General features: G+C 48.9%; 1 pseudogene across 1 annotated transcript in view; it reads left to right on the top strand.

Moving 5' to 3' along the window:
• The window catches only part of LOC308643525 (oxysterol-binding protein-related protein 9-like), a 48464-nt pseudogene extending 36823 nt beyond the window's left edge, over positions 1-11641 (top strand). The window contains exons 2-4 of the transcript in view: positions 4371-4478; positions 4610-5624; positions 10854-11641. The product of the transcript in view is annotated as an oxysterol-binding protein-related protein 9-like (transcript). The remainder of the gene's footprint in view (positions 1-4370; positions 4479-4609; positions 5625-10853) is intronic.
• Positions 11642-18848: the final 7207 nt, after the last annotated feature.

Consider the following 18848-nt stretch of genomic DNA (forward strand, 5'->3'; position numbering starts at 1 on the left):
GTGCCAGGTGTGAGTTCCAGGTGTGGAGTGCCAGGTGTGGAGTGCCAGGTGTGGAGTGCCAGGTGTGGAGTGTCAGGTGTGAGTGCCAGGTGTGGAGCGGCGATCGGTCTCACCAGCCAGCCAGCAACTCCGGGCACTGGACACTCAGCAAGAGGCCCTCGGGGCCCACTCCACCTGCAAAGCCAGGTCCTGCCAGCGCCCGTGTGGAAATCGAGTGGGCAGTGGGCGCAGAGCACGTCTTGGCATTGCTGTCCACTGAGGCCAAGCAGTGTGCAGCCGAGACGCCACAGACAGGGCCTGTGCACCCACCGAGCCTCATTATTCAAAGACCAGTCAGCAGAAGCAGCGGCCCTGGGGGCACCCGGGTGCCCATGGAGAGGCCAGAGAAAACCAAGGGATCCACAGGTGGGCAGGTCCAGGGCACGTGAGGTAGTGGACAGGGCTGGCCGAGCACTTGCTGAGAGTGCCCTGTGGGTCCTGGGAGAGGAGGGGGCGGGGGAAGAAGAAGCACAGCATGTGCCAACTCAGGCTGGTGAGAGGGGCACTCTGGGGAGGAGAGAGAAGGAGGGGAACCTCCCCAGTGCAAGGCCAGGCCCAGAGCAGAGGGGACTCCCCAGGGCCAGGAGAAGCCAGGCCAGGCCCTGAGGCCGTGGTCCTCTCCATCAGGTCCTGCAGGAGACTGTGAGTGAGGAAGACGGAGGCGGGTGGAGCCTGTAAACAGCAAGCACTCAATAAATGCCAGTGGGCATGCTCCTTTGGCTTCTCAAGAAGGCACCTGGCCTGAGAAGCATGATCAGGTTGTCCCTAGTAAATCCGAGAACAATTTTTGGAACGTGAATAACCATTCTGACTTCATCATGGCTGAGCACCCCTGCTCTGCAAGTTACCCCTGGAAGTCACTGTTCCATCCCACTCCTTCCTCTTCTTGCAGGCCTCAAATTTCCAATTTATCAAACTTCTCCCCCAAATGAAGGTTTAGAACTAGAGTGAAAGGCAGCGGCAGAGACGGCAGGCTGGAGTGGGGGCGCCCAAGCCCATGGCCGCGTCTCGGCGTGTCAGCAGCACGACATTGACCAGCAGGCTACTGGCCAGTGCTCCTGAAGCCCACTTCAGAAAGAAGCTCTATTATCAATCATCCCAGCCCACCTGTCCCGCAGCGAGGAGATGGATTGGGTAATTGAAGTCCGCAGGTGATCCAAAACCTCATTTCAGTTCAATTCCAGATCCTTCTGCCGTCAATACTCTGTGTCTACTCTCAGGTAATGAAATTGGCTGATTTGTGGACTTGAACAAGGTCCCTGACCTCTCTGGGCCTGGGATCTTCACTCACCAGTGGAGAGGCCACAGGGCGACCCCAGTGGTCACTTCCAGAACTGCAGCTGCCCAACTGACCCACGCCCTGGTCTTCAACCATTTCCAGGGGTCGACCATGTGGGGAAGGGACTCAAAAGTCAGTCCCCAGTGGATCGACATCGAAGACAGGGACCCGCTGCACAGAATCTTAGAACCAGAATTTGCAAGTGTTGAGGCTATAACAAATCATGCCTAAGAGTGAGACGCTCCCAGCCAAGAAAGTAGGGCATTGAGACCTTGCTCCAGGCCGGCATGGGTAGGCACAGGGGAGTCAGACGTGACTCGCAATGAGGGTCCCCCGACACAGTAGGAGGTGGCTCTGCCCTGAGGAAAGGAAGAGGTTGACAGCAGCGGAGAAAAGCCGGACCCAGGACATGCCCCTCAAATACCCAGAACGTCACCACTTTACCCATCTGGGCCAAGACTTCGACCCCGTGCAGGGGTGACTTTTTTTTTTTGTAGTTCTACATTTTGTGTTTAGTAACAAAGCTGGAGACTCTTCCCCTCAAACTCAGATGACAGACACCTTTGCTGGACATACACACTTGGTAGAGCAGATCCCCAGCCTCAGCTGCTCAGAGGCCAGATCTCACCCCAGGGAGTCTGCTTTGCCTGGGCTGTTAACAAAATTCCCAGATGATCCACTGTGTACCCCAAACCAAGAGCCACTAAACAGCCCGAGCCAGGAAGCAAAACGAGGAGACACACCACACCCCAGCCAACACCCGAGTGGGTGCTCCTCCTGCCCCCAGAGTCGTACCCAGGAGAGACGGCCTTCAGTTCTCCAGGAACACCCTCCAGCCAGCGGACGGGTCATTGGGTCATCGTCCCTCTCTGCTCTGATGGGGAAGGTTTCCCACTGTCCCTAACTTACCAGTCCCTTCAACACGCCCGAGTCTGACATCCCATCCTAGCACTTTAGGGTCCTCCTGATGAGGGTGCATGGAGAGCACAGTTGGCACCAGCTTCTCCACAGGACTCACCTCTGCTGCAAACACTCCTCTGCCCACCTGCCCCATGAGCAGTGATTCAGCTCCCTGGATCCCACGCCCCTGCTGGATCCCACCCCCTCTGCTGGATCCCACCCCCTGCTGAATACCACCTCCCTCTGCTGGATCCCACCCCCTCTGCTGGATCCCACCCCCTGCTGGATCCCACCCCCTGCTGAATACCACCTCCCTCTGCTGGATCCCACCCCCTCTGCTGGATTCCACCTCCCTCTGCTGGATCCCACCCCTCTGCTGATTCCCACCCCCTCTGCTAGATCCCACCCCCTCTGCTGGATCCCACCCCTCTGCTGATTCCCACCCCCTCTGCTAGATCCCACCCCCACTGCTGGATCCCACCCCCACTGCTGGATCTCACACCCTTCTCTGCTGGATCCCATCTCCCTCTGTTGGATTTCACCCCCTCTGCTGGATCCCATCTCCCTCTGGTGGATCTCATCCTTCTCTGCTGGATCCCACTCCCACTGCTGGATCCCACCCCCACTGCTGGATCCCACTTTCCTCTGCTGGATCCTATACCCTCTGCTGGATTCCAACCCCCTCTGCTGGATCCCATCCTTCTCTGCTGGATCCCATCCTTCTCTGCTGGATCCCACCTCCTTCTGCTGGATTCCAACCCCCTCTGCTGGATCCCACCCCCCATCCCACCTCCTCAGCTGGATCCCAGCGGGGCTCCTGGGCAGGGCCCAGCCCGAATGCCACCCCCACTCAAGTAAGCCACCCCCTTGCTGTGCCTAGTTAGCCATGGCCCTCCACTGCCCTGCATTTCAAACCTTGCCACCTTGGGATGGAACCAGGAAGGCCAAGGTGCACAGGGGGCGATGCAGGAACTGAAACAGGACGGTGGTGTCCGACTCACCTGCACTTGCGGAAGGAAAAGCTTCTCGGAGACAGCCGGAGATGGAGGTATCTGGTGGACAGGTCTGCCCAGACTCTGGCCCCCGGCCCGGCCACATGCCTGCACCACCTGGCCCAGAGCACAGGACGGCGGCAGGGCACAGGGGCACTTACGGAGCTTCTGTGATCAGAGAAGGTGAAGTAAGATGTCTTTTCAAAGGCGCCAGTGGCCCGATGCAGGTGTGCGGGTACGACTCTGAGGACGTAGGCGGGCAAACTGCAGGAATTACACGATTTGGGCAGGAATGTAGCTCAGGAGCATCTGTCTGGCAAGGGGAAGCCCTGGGCTCGCTCCCCAGCAGAGGTGGGGGAGAGTTCAGAGGGAATATTGGATAAAGGAAGTTTGGAATGTTTTGAAATAAGCACTTTGGCTAGGCCTGCTCTTAGACGCTACAGCTTCACACTTGAGAACTGGGTTTCAAGAAATAATTTAAGATGTATGCAAAGATTTAGCCACAAGACTGTCAATCCCATCATTCATTTTAATTTAAAAAATGAAAACCCTTTTGATACTCAACAGCAGCAATTTTTGGAGAATCATGCTCCAGTTATGAGGTGAAATAAGCACTATTCAGTACTGAGGGTCATGCCTACATAACCAAGCAAGGCGTGTTTTAATTTACTTTATAAAACTTCTGAATCTTCTGGGGGTTTTCCACAGACATGTTGACGATACAAAAGCAAACTCTACAAGAAATGTGACAGAAAAATCGTTTTTGACATAGGGAGATATAATAGTATGTTATTAAGCAAAAATCACAAAACAGTATTCTAAGTGTGTGTGTGAATGTACATGCTCAGGTGTGTGAGCACATGCACAGGAACCTACTGCAGCAAGGATCAGGAAAGACGGGGGCCTGGAGTCTGTCGCACGTTACATGTGGAGCAGCTCTCTTGACAATGGAGCTGTGGGCAAGTTCTATCTTCTCTGATTAGCTTATGTGTGTTTTCTACCAAGAGAAGTGGGAATGTTTTGAAATGAGCACTTTGGCTAGGCCTGCTCTTAGACACTATATAAAGTGTGCTACTCAAGGATTCACTTTTTCAAATAATAAGAATTTTAAGGCCCCAGGATACCAGCTGAGCCTCTGGCTGGGCCCCCTGCGCCCCGAGGATCGAGGATCGAGGGAGTAGAAGAGGGTGTGATCAGGAGCAGCCCCGCTGCTGCCCCAGGAGGCACCAAGGGCCTCAGCGGATGGCTTTCTGGCTGGCCACTTGCGAGTAGACCCTGAGGGTCTGGGAGAGGGGCTGGTCCCCACCCCTGAGTCCCCGGGGTCGCTGCGGCCTGCCCTGGCAAAGGCAGGAGGCGCCAATGTCATGCTCCCCGCCCCCCTCCTTCTCACGCCCTCTGGGGGTTTGGATTCAGGGTTTGTTCTAGTGTCCCAGACTTTGACAAGAAACCCACAGGCAGATGCTTACCTATGATTCTTGAGAGAACCACTAAAGCTTTTTGACGACAAGCTTCAAAACTGATGAGCAGAGATGATGAGCAGAGAAAGAGAATTGAGACTCCTGAGGAGACAACAGAGCCGGGTAGGATCTATTAACACTGCGCCGGCTGCTGCAGGTTGAGAGGAACACAGTGACGCGGAGAAGGGCGCAGAGGGAATCATTAGTGCGCTGAATCCGGTAGACGCAACGTATCAACCCAGTCCCTGGGGACCTGGGGTCAGCACAAGGCCTTCCCAGACTGCCTGACCTCCAGGACCAGTAAGTCAGAGCAGCGTGCGTCTTCCTTACCCGTGGGACCTGGGTCAGCTACCTGGGGACATCATCAGACTCCAACACCAAATGGCACAGGCAGTGGGCATTCACCACCTAGTAGCAGTCTGACTTCTCCAAGTCATGTCGCCTTGTCTCCAAATTCAGTGAAGACGCGTTCCACGATGTGATGAATTCCATCAGAGTGGCTCATCCCCAAAGCGCTTAATAGATTCTTCTGGATCTGCCTCAGTCTTGACACACAGCAGTTCAGGAAATAGCCTAAAGCACCCAGATGCCACAGAATCGCTGCATTCTTCCATGTCCAATGGGACAAGTGATGCTGACCTTTGGGATTGACATGTCGATAGAGACCATGACGGGAGGCAGGGTCAGTGAGGAGCACAAGAGTGTTATCGTGCACCTCTTGTCACAGTAGGCTCAGAATGGACCTTACTAAGTAGTTCTTCCAACATTTATTCTTGAAAGAAGATCTTTTAGAAACCTATGCAGACTTTTTTGCACATCTGAACCTGTTTGTGATTATCAGTGACCAGAAAGATCCCAGGATGGAAGGTTCAGGTTGTAATGGTACCTCTCAGACTTTCATGCAGGAAGGAAACAGTCAGTGGCAGAGAAACCACACAGCCCCATTTTGGTTTTTTGGTTTTTTTTGTTTTTTGTTTTTTATTGTTGTTGTTGTTGTTGTTTTATTGGTTGTTCAAAACATTACAAAGCTCATGACATATCATCTTCCATACATTTGATTCAAGTGGGTTATGAACTCCCATTTTTTACCCCAAATACAAGTTGCAGAATCACATCGGTTACACATCCACATTTTTACATAATACCATATTAATGACTGTTGTATTCTGCTACCCTTCCTATCCCCTACTATCCCCCCTCCCCTTCCCTCTCATCTTCCCTCTCTACCCCATCTGCTGTTGTTTAATTCTCTCCCTTGTTTTTTTTTCCCCTTTCCCCTCACAAACTCTTATATGTGATTTTGTGTAACAATGAGGGTCTCCTTCCAATTCCATACAGTTTCCCTTCTCTCTCCCTTTCTCTCCCTCCACTTGTCTCTGTTTAATGTTAATCTTTTCCTCATGCTCTTCTTCCCCGTTCTGATCTTAGTTTCTCTCTTTATATCAAAGAAGACATTTGGCATTTGTTTTTTAAGGATTGGCTAGCTTCACTTAGCATAATCTGCTCTAATGCCATCCATTTCCCTGCAAAATCCATGATTTTGTCGTTTTTTAGTGCTGCGTAATACTCCATTGTGTATAAATGCCACAGTTTTTTAATCCATTCATCTATTGAAGGGCATCTAGGTTGATTCCAAAGTCTAGCTATTGTGAATTGTGCTGCTATGATCATTGATGTGGCCGTATCCCTATAGTATGCTCTTTTAAGGTCCTCAGGGAATAGACCAAGAAGGGCGATAGCTGGGTCAAATGGTGGTTCCATTCCCAGCTTTCCCAGGAATCTCCATACTGCTTTCCATATTGGCCACACCAATTTGCAGTCCCACCAGCAATGTACAAGTGTACCCTTTTCTCCACATCCTCTCCAGCATTTGTTGTTGCTTGACTTCATAATGGCTTCCAATCTTACTGGAGTGAGATGGTATCTTAGGGTGGTTTTGATTTGCATTTCTCTGACTGCTAGCAATGGTGAGCATTTTTTCATGTACTTATGGATTGATTGTATGTCCTCCTCTGAGAAGTGTCTGTTCAGGTCCTTGGCCCATTTGTTGATAGGGTTGTTTGTTATCTTATTGTTTAATTTTTTGAGTTCTTTGTATACTCTGGATATTAGGGCTCTATCTGAGGTGTGAGGAGTAAAAATTTGTTCCCAGGATGTAGGCTCCCTGTTTATCTCTCTTATTGTTTCTTTTGCTGAGAAAAAACTTTTTAGTTTAAGTAAGTCCCATTTGTTGATTCTTGTTATTAACTCTTGGGCTATGGGCGTCCTATTAAGGAATTTGGAGCCCGACCCCACAATATGTAGATCGTAGCCAACTTTTTCTTCTATCAGACGCAGAGTCTCTGATTTGATATCTAGCTCCTTGATCTATTTTGAGTTAACTTTTGTGCATGGCGAGAGAAAGGGATTCAGTTTCATTTTGTTGCATATGGATTTCCAGTTTTCCCAGCACCATTTGTTGAAGATGCTATCCTTCCTCCATTGCATGCTTTTAGCCCCTTTATCAAATATAAGATAGTTGTAACTTTGTGGATTAATCTCTGTGTCCTCTATTTTATACCATTGGTCCACCCGCCTGTTTTGGTACCAGTACCATGCTGTTTTTGTTACTATTGCTCTGTAGTACAGTTTGAACTCTGGTATCGCTATACCTCCAGATTCACTCTTCCTGTTTAGAATTGCTTTTGCTATTCTGGGTCTTTTGTCTTTCCATATGAATTTCATGATTGCTTTATCTATTTCTACAAGAAATGCCGTTGGGATTTTGATTGGCATTGCGTTGAACCTGTAGAGAACTTTGGGTAATATCGCCATTTTGATGATGTTGGTTCTGCCTATCCATGAACAGGGTACATTTTTCCATCTTCTAAGATCTTCTTCTATCTCTCTCTTTAGGGTTCTGTAGTTTTCATTGTATAAATCTTTCACCTCTTTTGTTAGGTTGATTCCCAAGTATTTTATTTTTTTTGAGGATATTGTGAATGGGGTGGTTTTCCTCATTTCCATTTCAGAAGTTTTGTTGCTGATATACAGGAATGCCTTTGATTTATGCGTGTTGATTTTATATCCTACCACTTTGCTGAATTCATTTATTAGTTCTAGTAGTTTCTTTGTAGACCCTTTTGGGTTTTCTAGGTATAGGATCATATCGTCCGCAAATAGTGATATTTTAAGTTCTTCTTTTCCTATTTTTATGCCTTTAATTTCTTTTGTCTGTCTAATTGCTCTGGCCAGTGTTTTGAGAACTTTGTTGAACAGAAGTGGTGAGAGAGGGCATCCCTGTCTTGTTCCAGATTTTAGAGGGAATGCCTTTAACTTTTGTCCATTCAGAATGATGCTAGCCTGAGGCTTAGCATAGATAGCTTTTACAGTGTCAAGGTAAGTTCCTGTTATCCCCAGTTTTTCTAGTGTTTTGAACATAAAAGGATGCTGTACTTTGTCGAATGCTTTTTCTGCATCTATTGAGACGATCATATGGTTCTTATCTTTAAGTCTATTGATGTGGTGAATAACATTTATTGATTTCCGTATATTGAACCAACCTTGCATCCCAGGGATGAATCCTACTTGATCATGGTGCACAATTTTTTTTGATATGCTTTTGTATTCGATTCACCAGGATTTTATTGAGAATTTTTGCATCTATGTTCATTAGAGATATTGGTCTCTAGTTTTCTTTCTTTGAAGTGTCTTTGGTTTTGGGATCAGAGTGATGTTGGCCTCATAGAATGAATTTGGAAGAGCTCCCTCTTTTTCTATTTTCTGAAATAGCTTGAAAAGTATTGGTATTAATTCTTCTTTGAAGGTTTTGTAGAACTCCGCTGTATACCCATCCGGTCCAGGGCTTTTCTTGGTTGGTAGTCTTTTGATGGCTTCTTCTATTTCTTCCTTTGTTATTGGTCTGTTTAAATTGTGTGTGTCTTCCTGACTCAATCTGGGCAGCTCATATGACTTAAGAAATATATCGATGTCTTCACTATCTTCTATTTTATTGGAATATAGGTTTTCAAAGTAATTTCTAATTATCTTCTGTATTTCTGTAGCATCTGTTGTGATATTGCCTTTTTCATCCCGTATGTTAGTAATTTGAGTTCTCTCTCTTCTTCTCTTTGTTAGCATGGCTAAGGGTCTGTCGATCTTATTTATTTTTTCAAAGAACCAACTTTTAGTTTTATCAATTTTTTCAATGGTTTTTTTTGTTTCAATTTCGTTGATTTCCGCTCTGATTTTAATTATTTCTTGTCTTCTGCTACATTTGCTGTTGTTTTGCTCTTCCTTTTCTAGGGTTTTGAGATGTAGTGTGGGTTCGTTTATTTGTTGGTTTTTTCTTTTTTTGAGGAATGAACTCCAGGAAATGAATTTCCCTCTTAAAACTGCTTTCATTGTGTCCCATAGATTCCGGTATGTTGTGTCTGAATTATCGTTTATCTCTTAAGAATTTTTTTATTTCCTCCTTTATGTATTCTGTAACCCAATGATCATTCAGTAATATATTGTTTATTTTCCATGTGATGCAGGATTTTTCCTTCCTTCTTTTATCATTGATTTCCAGTTTCATTCCATTATGATCAGATATGGTGCATGGTATTATCTCTACACCTTTATATTCACTAAGCGTTGCCTTATGGCATAATATATGGTCTATCTTTGAGTAAGATCCATGTGCTGCTGAGAAGAACGTGTATCCACTTGATGATTGTTGATATATTCTATATATGTCGGTTAAGTCTAGGTTATTGATTGTGTCATTGAGTTCTATAGTTTCTTTATTCAGCTTTTGTCTGGAGGATCTGTCTAATGGTGAGAGCGGTGTGTTGAAGTCACCCATAATTATTGTGTTGTGGTCTATTTGACTCTTGAACTTGAGGAGAGTTTGTTTTATGAACGTTGCAGCTCCATTGTTTGGTGCATACAAATTGATGATTGTTATGTCTTATTGGTGGATGGTTCCTTTTAACAGTATATAGAGCCCTTCTTCATCCCTTTTGATTAACTTAGGTTTGAAGTTGATTTTATTCGATATGAGTATGGCCACTCATGCTTGCTTCCGAGGGCCATGTGAGTGGTATGATTTTTCCCAACCTTTCACCTTCAGCCTGTGTATGTCTTTTCCTATCATATGAGTCTCCTGAAGGCAGCATATTGTTGGATTTGTTTTTTTGATCCAGGTTACTAGCCTGTGTCTCTTGATTGGTGAGTTTAGTCCATTAACATTTAAGGTTACAATTGAAATATGATTTGTACTTCCAGTCATGTTTATTTATTTATTTATTTTAGTTTGGCTAGTTTTTACTTTTTGGTTGTTTTCCTCCCCCTTTACTGAGATACGTCCCGCTGTTGGTTTTGGGCACTATTGTTCCATTCCTCTTCTTGTAGAATTTTGCCCAAAATGCTTTGCAGTGCTGGTTTTATGGCTGCGAATTCTTTTAGCTTTTGTTTATCGTGAAAGATTTTAATTTCATTGTCAAATCTGAAGCTTAATTTTGCTGGATACAGTATTCTTGGTTGGAATCCATTATTTTTCAGCGTTTGAAATACATTGTTCCAGGATCTTCTCACTTTCAAAGTCTGTGATGAAAAATCAGTCGTTAACCTAATTGGTTTACCCCTGAATGTAATCTGCCTCCTTTCCCTCGTAGCTTTTAATATTCTCTCCTTGTTCTGTACGTTGGCTATCTTCACAATTATATGTCTTGAAGTTGGTCTATTACAGTTTTGGATGTTTGGGGTCCTGTAGGCTTCCAGGATTTGGCCATCCATTCCATCTTTCATCTCTGGGAAGTTTTCTAGGATTATTTCATTTAATAGGTTGTCCATTCCTTTGGTTTGAACGTCTGTGCCTTCTTCTATCCCGATGACCCTCAAATTTGGTTTTTTGATCAGATCCCATATCTCTTGGATAGATTGCTCGTGAATTTTAAGCATCTTTTCAGTGTTGACTATATTCTTTTCAAGTTGATAACTGTGTCTTCATTATCTGATGTTCTGACTTCTACTTGATCTAGTCTATTTGTAATATTTTCGTTAGCGTTTTTAATCTGGTTTGTGGTTTCTTGCATTTCTAAAATTACTGTTTGGTTTTTTTTTAAGATCTCTATCTCCTGGTAAAGCTTGTTCTTTGCAGTTTGAATTTGTTTGTTTAGTTCGTTTTCAAAATATACTTTCAATTCTTGGACTTGCACACAGCCCCATTTTGGGTGAGATCTTTCAGTGTTGCTGGACATTACCAAATGACACTGGAGGGAACACAGAGCTAGTTTCAGAAGGACCCATTCCCTGGGTTTTCAAAAACAGCGCGACATTCGTGGCTGAGCAGGTTTACCATCATCCACCCACTTCAGCCTTTTACGCTGAACATTTTAACAAGAAAATCCAATTCAGTGCTCATATGTGGACTGAATCAAAACTCACAGGATGTCAACTGGGGCGCACAACGTAGGGCAAAGTAATGTCTCTGTCTAGACTATGATGAGCACTCCATCCTCACACTCCCCAAAGGTCTATCCTCACAGTGCCCTGGTGAGACTAGGAGAATACAATATCGATTGTTGCAAAACTGGTCACAGTGAAGATATCGTCTTCCACACTGAACTTTCTATGGAGGCAAGAATCACAGAAGCACTGCTGAGGTTCTTTCTCCAGATGACAAGGAGTCTTTTTGCACAATTGAAGGGGAATTGAATGGTGTGGTGTGTGCAAAACACACAACAGGGGGAAATGCGGTCTTTGTAGATACCAAGTTGTGTCTGTAATCCAGGAGAAAGTGAGGAAGGGGACATTGGATGGGGATGAGTCCACGGCCTGGGGAAGGATGTCACTTTCAGTTTAGAAATCAGAGACATTGATGCACAGCTGACGCCAAGCACAGACTTGAAGAAAGGAAGGAGAAGGGAACTCAGTGGGGGACAAGGTTCTCCATGAAGACGGAGAAGGCTGGGTTTAGGATGAGCGCTACGGATGCCTTGGTGCTGTGAGGCATTGGGCTGGAAACACACGTCTACCCCGAGGGCCAGGGCGGGTCGTGCCAGTTAACCACCATCTTCCCTTGAAGGAACCCATCATCCCTTCTCATTGCAGTGTTCCCGCAGACCATCCCAGGATGCTGGACTTTCTGACGCAGATGACGATGAAAGCCGGGAAGCCTCCCTTCCTCTACGGCAGGTAAGAGTTGACTTCAGTCCTGAGGACCCTTTGGGTCTTGGAACACGACGTCTGCTCCTGCTCCAGACCCCTGCCCTGGAAAGCCCCCCTCTGCACTCTAGTCCTGCTGCTGAGACAGACCGACAGACTCCTCTCCTCCTCCATGTAGTCCCCTGGGTTTGAACATACAACTACAGACACACAAAAATACACCTGACGGCAGATTTTTCATGAATATTCCACCTATTGTAAATATTGGTTCCTCGGAGTTGTTTTAGAAAATTAGTGAAATGTATTGGAATCGAGTGTTAGGAAATTTCATGGTTTCATGTACGACAACTTTTATTTTGGAAATGAACTATTATTAAATTGTATTATTTAATTGTTATTATTAAATTGTAAACCTGGATTACAATTATATTCAGTGCTTCTTAAGGCTTCATAAAGTAATTTTTCCAACCTTTTTTTAAAAATGATTTTTTAAATAATTGATTATGGAATATTTTAAGGTTCTATTCCAAATATTTTGAAAATTATCCTCTATTTGAAGAGAAAATGCTATCATGTAATATCAACAGACAATAGACATAGCAAACTACCCTGTGGAATTTCAGAGACCAGTGGAGGTGCTGTGGAAGGTGCCATATGCTGAAGGAGGTGTGGGCGAGTGGGTAGATGGAGGAGTGGATGGGTGGATGGATGGGTGGATGGGTGGATGGGTGGATGGGTGGGTAGATGGATGGGTGGGTAGGTAGATGGGTGGATGGGTGGGGTGGATGTGTGGATGGATGGGTGGATGTGGGGGGGTGGATAGGTAGATGGGTGGAGTGGATAGGTGTGTGGATGGGTGGGAGGGTAGATGGAGGGGTGGATGGATGGATATGTGGGTGGGTGGATGTGTGTGTGAATGTGTGGGTAGGTGGGGTGGATGTGTGGATGAGTGGATAGGTGGATGGGTGGAGTGGACGGCTGGGTGGGTGAGTGGGTGGGTAGATGTAGGGGTGGGTGGGGTGGATGATTGGATGGATGGGTGGGTGGGTGGATGGGTGGGTGGGTGGATATGTAGGTGGGTGGATGAGTGGGGTGGATGTGTGAGGTGGATGTGTGGGGTGGATGTGTGGGTGGATGGATGAGTGGGGTGGATGTGTGAGGTGGATGTGTGGGGTGGATGTGTGAGGTGGATGTATGGGTGGATGAGTGGGGTGGATGTGTGGGGTGGATGTGTGGGTGGATGGATGAGTGGGGTGGATGTGTGAGGTGGATGTGTGGGGTGGATGTGTGAGGTGGATGTATGGGTGGATGAGTGGGGTGGATGTGTGAGGTGGATGTGTGAGGTGGATGTGTGAGGTGGATGTGTGGGTGGATGTGTGGGGTGGATGTGTGAGGTGGATGTGTGGGTGGATGAGTGGGGTGGATGTGTGAGGTGGATGTGTGGGTGGATGAGTGGGGTGGATGTGTGGGTGGATGGATGATTGGGGTGGATGTGTGGGTGGATGTGTGGGGTGGATGTGTGAGGTGGATGTGTGGGTGGATGGATGAGTGGGGTGGATGTGTGAGGTGGATGTGTGGGTGGATGGATGAGTGGGTGGATGGATGAGTGGGTGGATGTGTGGGTGGATGGATGAGTGGGGTGGATGTGTGAGGTGGATGTGTGGGTGGATGGATGAGTGGGGTGGATGTGTGACGTGGATGTGTGGGTGGATGGATGAGTGGGGTGGATGTGTGGATGGATGAGTGGGGTGGATGTGTGAGGTGGATGTGTGAGGTGGATGTGTGAGGTGGATGTGTGGGGTGGATGTGTGAGGTGGATGTGTGGGTGGATGAGTGGGGTGGATGTGTGAGGTGGATGTGTGGGTGGATGAGTGGGGTGGATGTGTGGATGGATGAGTGGGGTGGATGTGTGAGGTGGATGTGTGGGTGGATGTGTGAGGTGGATGTGTGGGTGGATGTGTGGGGTGGATGTGTGGGGTGGATGTGTGAGGTGGATGTGTGGGTGGATGTGTGGGTGGATGTGTGAGGTGGATGTGTGGGTGGATATGTGGATGGATGAGTGGGGTGGATGTGTGAGGTGGATGTGTGGATGGATGAGTGGGGTGGATGTGTGAGGTGGATGTGTGGATGGATGAGTGGGGTGGATGTGTGAGGTGGATGTGTGGGTGGATGAGTGGGGTGGATGTGTGAGGTGGATGTGTGGGTGGATGAGTGGGGTGGATGTGTGGATGGATGAGTGGGGTGGATGTGTGAGGTGGATGTGTGGATGGATGAGTGGGGTGGATGTGTGAGGTGGATGTGTGGGTGGATGTGTGAGGTGGATGTGTGGGTGGATGTGTGGGGTGGATGTGTGGGGTGGATGTGTGGGTGGATGTGTGGATGGATGAGTGGGGGGATGTGTGGGGTGGATGTGTGGGTGGATGTGTGGATGGATGAGTGGGGGGATGTGTGAGGTGGATGTGTGAGGTGGATGTGTGGGGTGGATGTGTGAGGTGGATGTGTGGGTGGATGAGTGGGGTGGATGTGTGAGGTGGATGTGTGGGTGGATGAGTGGGGTGGATGTGTGGATGGATGAGTGGGGTGGATGTGTGAGGTGGATGTGTGGATGGATGAGTGGGGTGGATGTGTGAGGTGGATGTGTGGGTGGATGTGTGAGGTGGATGTGTGGGTGGATGTGTGGGGTGGATGTGTGGGGTGGATGTGTGAGGTGGATGTGTGGGTGGATGTGTGGGTGGATGTGTGAGGTGGATGTGTGGGTGGATGTGTGGATGGATGAGTGGGGTGGATGTGTGAGGTGGATGTGTGAGGTGGATGTGTGAGGTGGATGTGTGGGTGGATGTGTGAGGTGGATGTGTGGGTGGATGTGTGGATGGATGAGTGGGGTGGATGTGTGAGGTGGATGTGTGGATGGATGAGTGGGGTGGATGTGTGGGGTGGATGTGTGGGATGGATGTGTGAGGTGGATGTGTGGATGGATGAGTGGGGTGGATGTGTGAGGTGGATGTGTGGGTGGATGAGTGGGGTGGATGTGTGGGTGGATGAGTGGGGTGGATGTGTGGATGGATGAGTGGGGTGGATGTGTGAGGTGGATGTGTGGGTGGATGAGTGGGGTGGATGTGTGAGGTGGATGTGTGGGTGGATGAGTGGGGTGGATGTGTGAGGTGGATGTGTGGGTGGATGAGTGGGGTGGATGTGTGAGGTGGATGTGTGGGTGGATGAGTGGGGTGGATGTGTGAGGTGGATGTGTGGGTGGATGAGTGGGGTGGATGTGTGGGTGGGTGGATGAGTGTGGTGGATGTGTGGGTGGGTGGATGAGTGGGGTGGATGAGTGGGGTGGATGTGTGGATGGATGAGTGGGGTGGATGTGTGAGGTGGATGTGTGGGTGGATGAGTAGGGTGGATGTGTGGGTGGGTGGATTGTGGGTGGGTGGATGAGTGGGGTGGATGTGTGGGTGGATGAGTGGGGTGGATGTGTGAGGTGGATGTGTGGATGGATGAGTGGGGTGGATGTGTGAGGTGGATGTGTGGGTGGATGAGTGGGGTGGATGTGTGGGTGGGTGGATGTGTGGGTGGGTGGATGGGTGAGTGGGTGGATGGGTAGGTAGATAGATGGGTAGGGTGGATGTGTGGGTGGATGGGTGGGTGGGTGAATGGATGGGTAGATGGGTGGGTGGATGGATGGATAGACAGACCATAGATAGATATCAATTTCAGGAATTAAACCTGAAGCTTCTCTCTGAATAAACTTACTCTCAGTAAGGCCAGAGATAAGTTACACTACTCCTATTTGAAGGAAATACACAGCTCACAACCAGAGGACAGGTTTCCTCTGGTCCTGAGTCATATGGGGACACTGGGCAATGTGATTCTAAACAAGCTGTCAGTGGATGCTTATTGAAAATGCAAGTTTAGGGAACAGGTGGAGTTTCCTTTAGTGCCCTGTGGGCATGATTTGAAAGCTCGGTTATACCTGGGAACTTCTGGGGGTCAGACTCTGGGTGAGGTCACAGAGCCTTATCCATGTTAGAGACGGAGATGCTGATGTGGAGGGGAGCAGCTCAGCATCTCCCTGGAGCTGCTCTGTCCTCTGGGCCGCGCCCTGCCCTCCAGCCCCAGGAAGGCTGCTCCAAGGGACGTGTCCAGCCACGCACTTGAGGAGCCACAGGAGCCTCCCGCAGGCAGGTCCCTGCTCAGGAGGCGAGAAGCAGCACAGTGAAGCGTGAGGCGGTTGTCTGTGTCGTGAAGAAGACCACCCCTTCCCCAGCTCCTCCCGCAGACCCGGGGTGGCTTCCTCCGTTGTGCCGTGGTTAAACACCGAAGGACCACTGGAGAGCACGTTTACTCGGTTCCAGAGCTTGATGCCATCCGTCTCAATGTCCAAGGAAAGTCTCCAGGTGGGACGCTCAAGCCGACAGGTGAAATCCGGGCGGCTTTCTTGGGAGCCGTTTGCTGAGCAGGGGCTCCTCGAGCTGCAGGCACAGTCTGCAGAGTGTGCGTTCAGGGCCCTGGCTGCCAGCCATCAGGGAACGCACCCAATCTGCCTGAAATGCATATGGATGTTAAAGCCTGATTAGAAATCAGAGGTGCTGGGTCCCAGCGCTGGTCTGCGTAGGCAGGTGTAGTCATTTGATGAATGAGAAGATCATTTTTGCCCTCCTGATTCTCATGATGGCATTAGGATGAAACATCTAAAAAAGCATTTAAAGGCTGAAATCAATATCAAGATCATTCAAATTGCCCAATTAACAATTTCTCTCTGGAGTCAAAGGTTGACAGGAGATGCGTAAATTCTATGAAATGTCTTGAAAGATTCTTGACAGATTTTTTTTCCTGAGTTAAGGCAGCCAGAGTTTTGCACATACACCTGGGGAATCTGGAAGGAGCAAGATCAGGAGGAGAGAGACCTGGGCATGTCTTAAGGCAGACACACCCACACGGCCCCTGCAATCTGGATCCTGGCGTTCTGGTGGCCTTGGCAAGGGACGCCTGACATGTGTCAAGGTAGCAGGGTGGCTCTCCCAAAGCTGCATGTGGCTCCTGAGGGTGGCTTGAGGGCTGCCCCCTTCCCTGTTGCAAAATAAACAACCATGGCCCCTTCTGCTGTAGAGGCTGGGGGTATGTGGCAGAGACGGCATCTCAGTGCATCCAGCCCAGCTGGCTCGGACCTCCTCACTGAGTTTCCATCTTCCCCAGAAGAAACTGAAGCAGTGTCCTGCAACAACTTGGCTCCGGTCACAGTGGTGAGAAGAGCCTCCTTTCCTGTGGGCCTCCCTGTCCCCTTCAAGCTCAGGAATGTCACTGTGCGTCCAAACAGTGTTCAGCTCTCAGTCTGGTCCTCACCCTATCCTCCAAAGCCCAGCCTGGACAGATTGGGTTATACAGATAGCACACGCTTCAGAACTCGGTAGAATGGCCTCTGATGTTTCTCAGCTGTTCCAAGGACCAGCCCAGCTCAGGGCCTTTATACTGACCACCTGCTGCAAAATCCTGCCTCGATCTCCTGGACTCCCCAGGCGCACAGGGAGTGCTCTCACCCATCCCAGTCACCCACGCACCCCTCTCCGAGCTCGCCTCCCAGATAAGTAAGACACACCCTCATTTCTCCCCAGCCCTAGAAGCATTCCAGACAAATAAAAGCTGTACCCATTTGCCATGTGGGGCTTTGAGGTGCACTGTGACACCATTGATGACATGCAGTCACCTGGGAATCAGCCTGCAGAGCCTTGGGTGCTCCCGGGGAAGCTGGGATGGCCCCTTCCACTCGGCCGAGCTGCTGGGTTAACTGCAGATGCTCCATTCTACACCTAGAAAAATTCCATTAAATATCCGGCACCAGACTGTTTCCTGGGACAGTGCTCGATGATTAACTGGAGCCTGATGAGACTGTTTAATCTTAGTGGAAAGGCAACTTCTTCAAAGGAAAGGTTGTGATAGCTCGATCTCTTCCTTGGAAAATGTCCCCTGCCACACCCCTCACGTGATGGTTAGTATTAATTTAATATTTTAAATCATTGGTTCCATCAGATTTAACTCGTATTTGTCGGGCACTTGTTATGGGCTGAACATTATGAAGGTGTAAGACACATTTCAGACACAGTTCCAATCCTCAGCTATTAATCTGGTATACTTGAAATTTGGGGTTACAGTAAAAATCTATTTATACAGACAATGCATGCAGAAGGAAAAGAATAGATGATCACTGAGCACACGGGGCACTCCTACTCCACTTCCTGTTCCTTCCAGAATGTTCTCTCCTTCGGATGCCTCAAGGCTCACTAGTTGGCTGCATTTAGCTCACTGCTCGATGCCCTGTCTGCACAGGGCCTGCTCGGACCACGTGACGTCCACCTGCTGCTCCCCACCTCCCCCGTCTCCACACTTGTTTCTTCCCAGCACCTGGCAATTCTAACCCTCTTGATTCTCTTTGAATCGCTATGTCCTGCCTTCCCTCTGCACAGTGATATGCGCTCGGTGAGTGGGGAGCCGGGGCTGTGCCCATCCTCCAGCCAGCCCTGGAAGGCTGCCAGTTCGTCACAGCAGGCAATAAATACTCCTTAAACTAACGTTCAGGGAATGAATCATGCAGGACAGCCGCCTGCACAGTCTGATGTCATGTGAATTGAGATGTTTTCCAGGAAAGCTGGTCTACCACACCAAGTGGTGAACTTCCCAGGAAGCACGGCCCTCTCTGGCACCAGTACCAGTGCTACGCTCCTGCCATCAAGCCCCGCAGGCCTGCTGATTCACTGTGTCCCTGCGGGCCCGGGTCACATGCACACACACACATGGCTGGGCCAACCACAGACGGAGGCACCCCGGCCGAACACATCCTACCCCCTGAACACCAGCACCCAGGCAGGCCCTAACCTCAGACATTCACACAGTGGAAGCAAATGCCTCCCAGGTGTCTGAGCCACGCCTCACATGGAAACTGGGGCTGGAAACGCGCTGTGTGCAGGTCTCATCTGCCGGCACTGGGGTGAGGGGCTCAGTCCAGGCAGCTCACCGCACTCCCAGGTGAGGCTGGAACATATTACACTCGTAATTCTC

The sequence above is a fragment of the Spermophilus citellus genome, assembly GCF_964194105.1.
Source record: "Spermophilus citellus genome assembly, chromosome: 3".
NCBI classification, from domain to species: domain Eukaryota; kingdom Metazoa; phylum Chordata; class Mammalia; order Rodentia; family Sciuridae; genus Spermophilus; species Spermophilus citellus.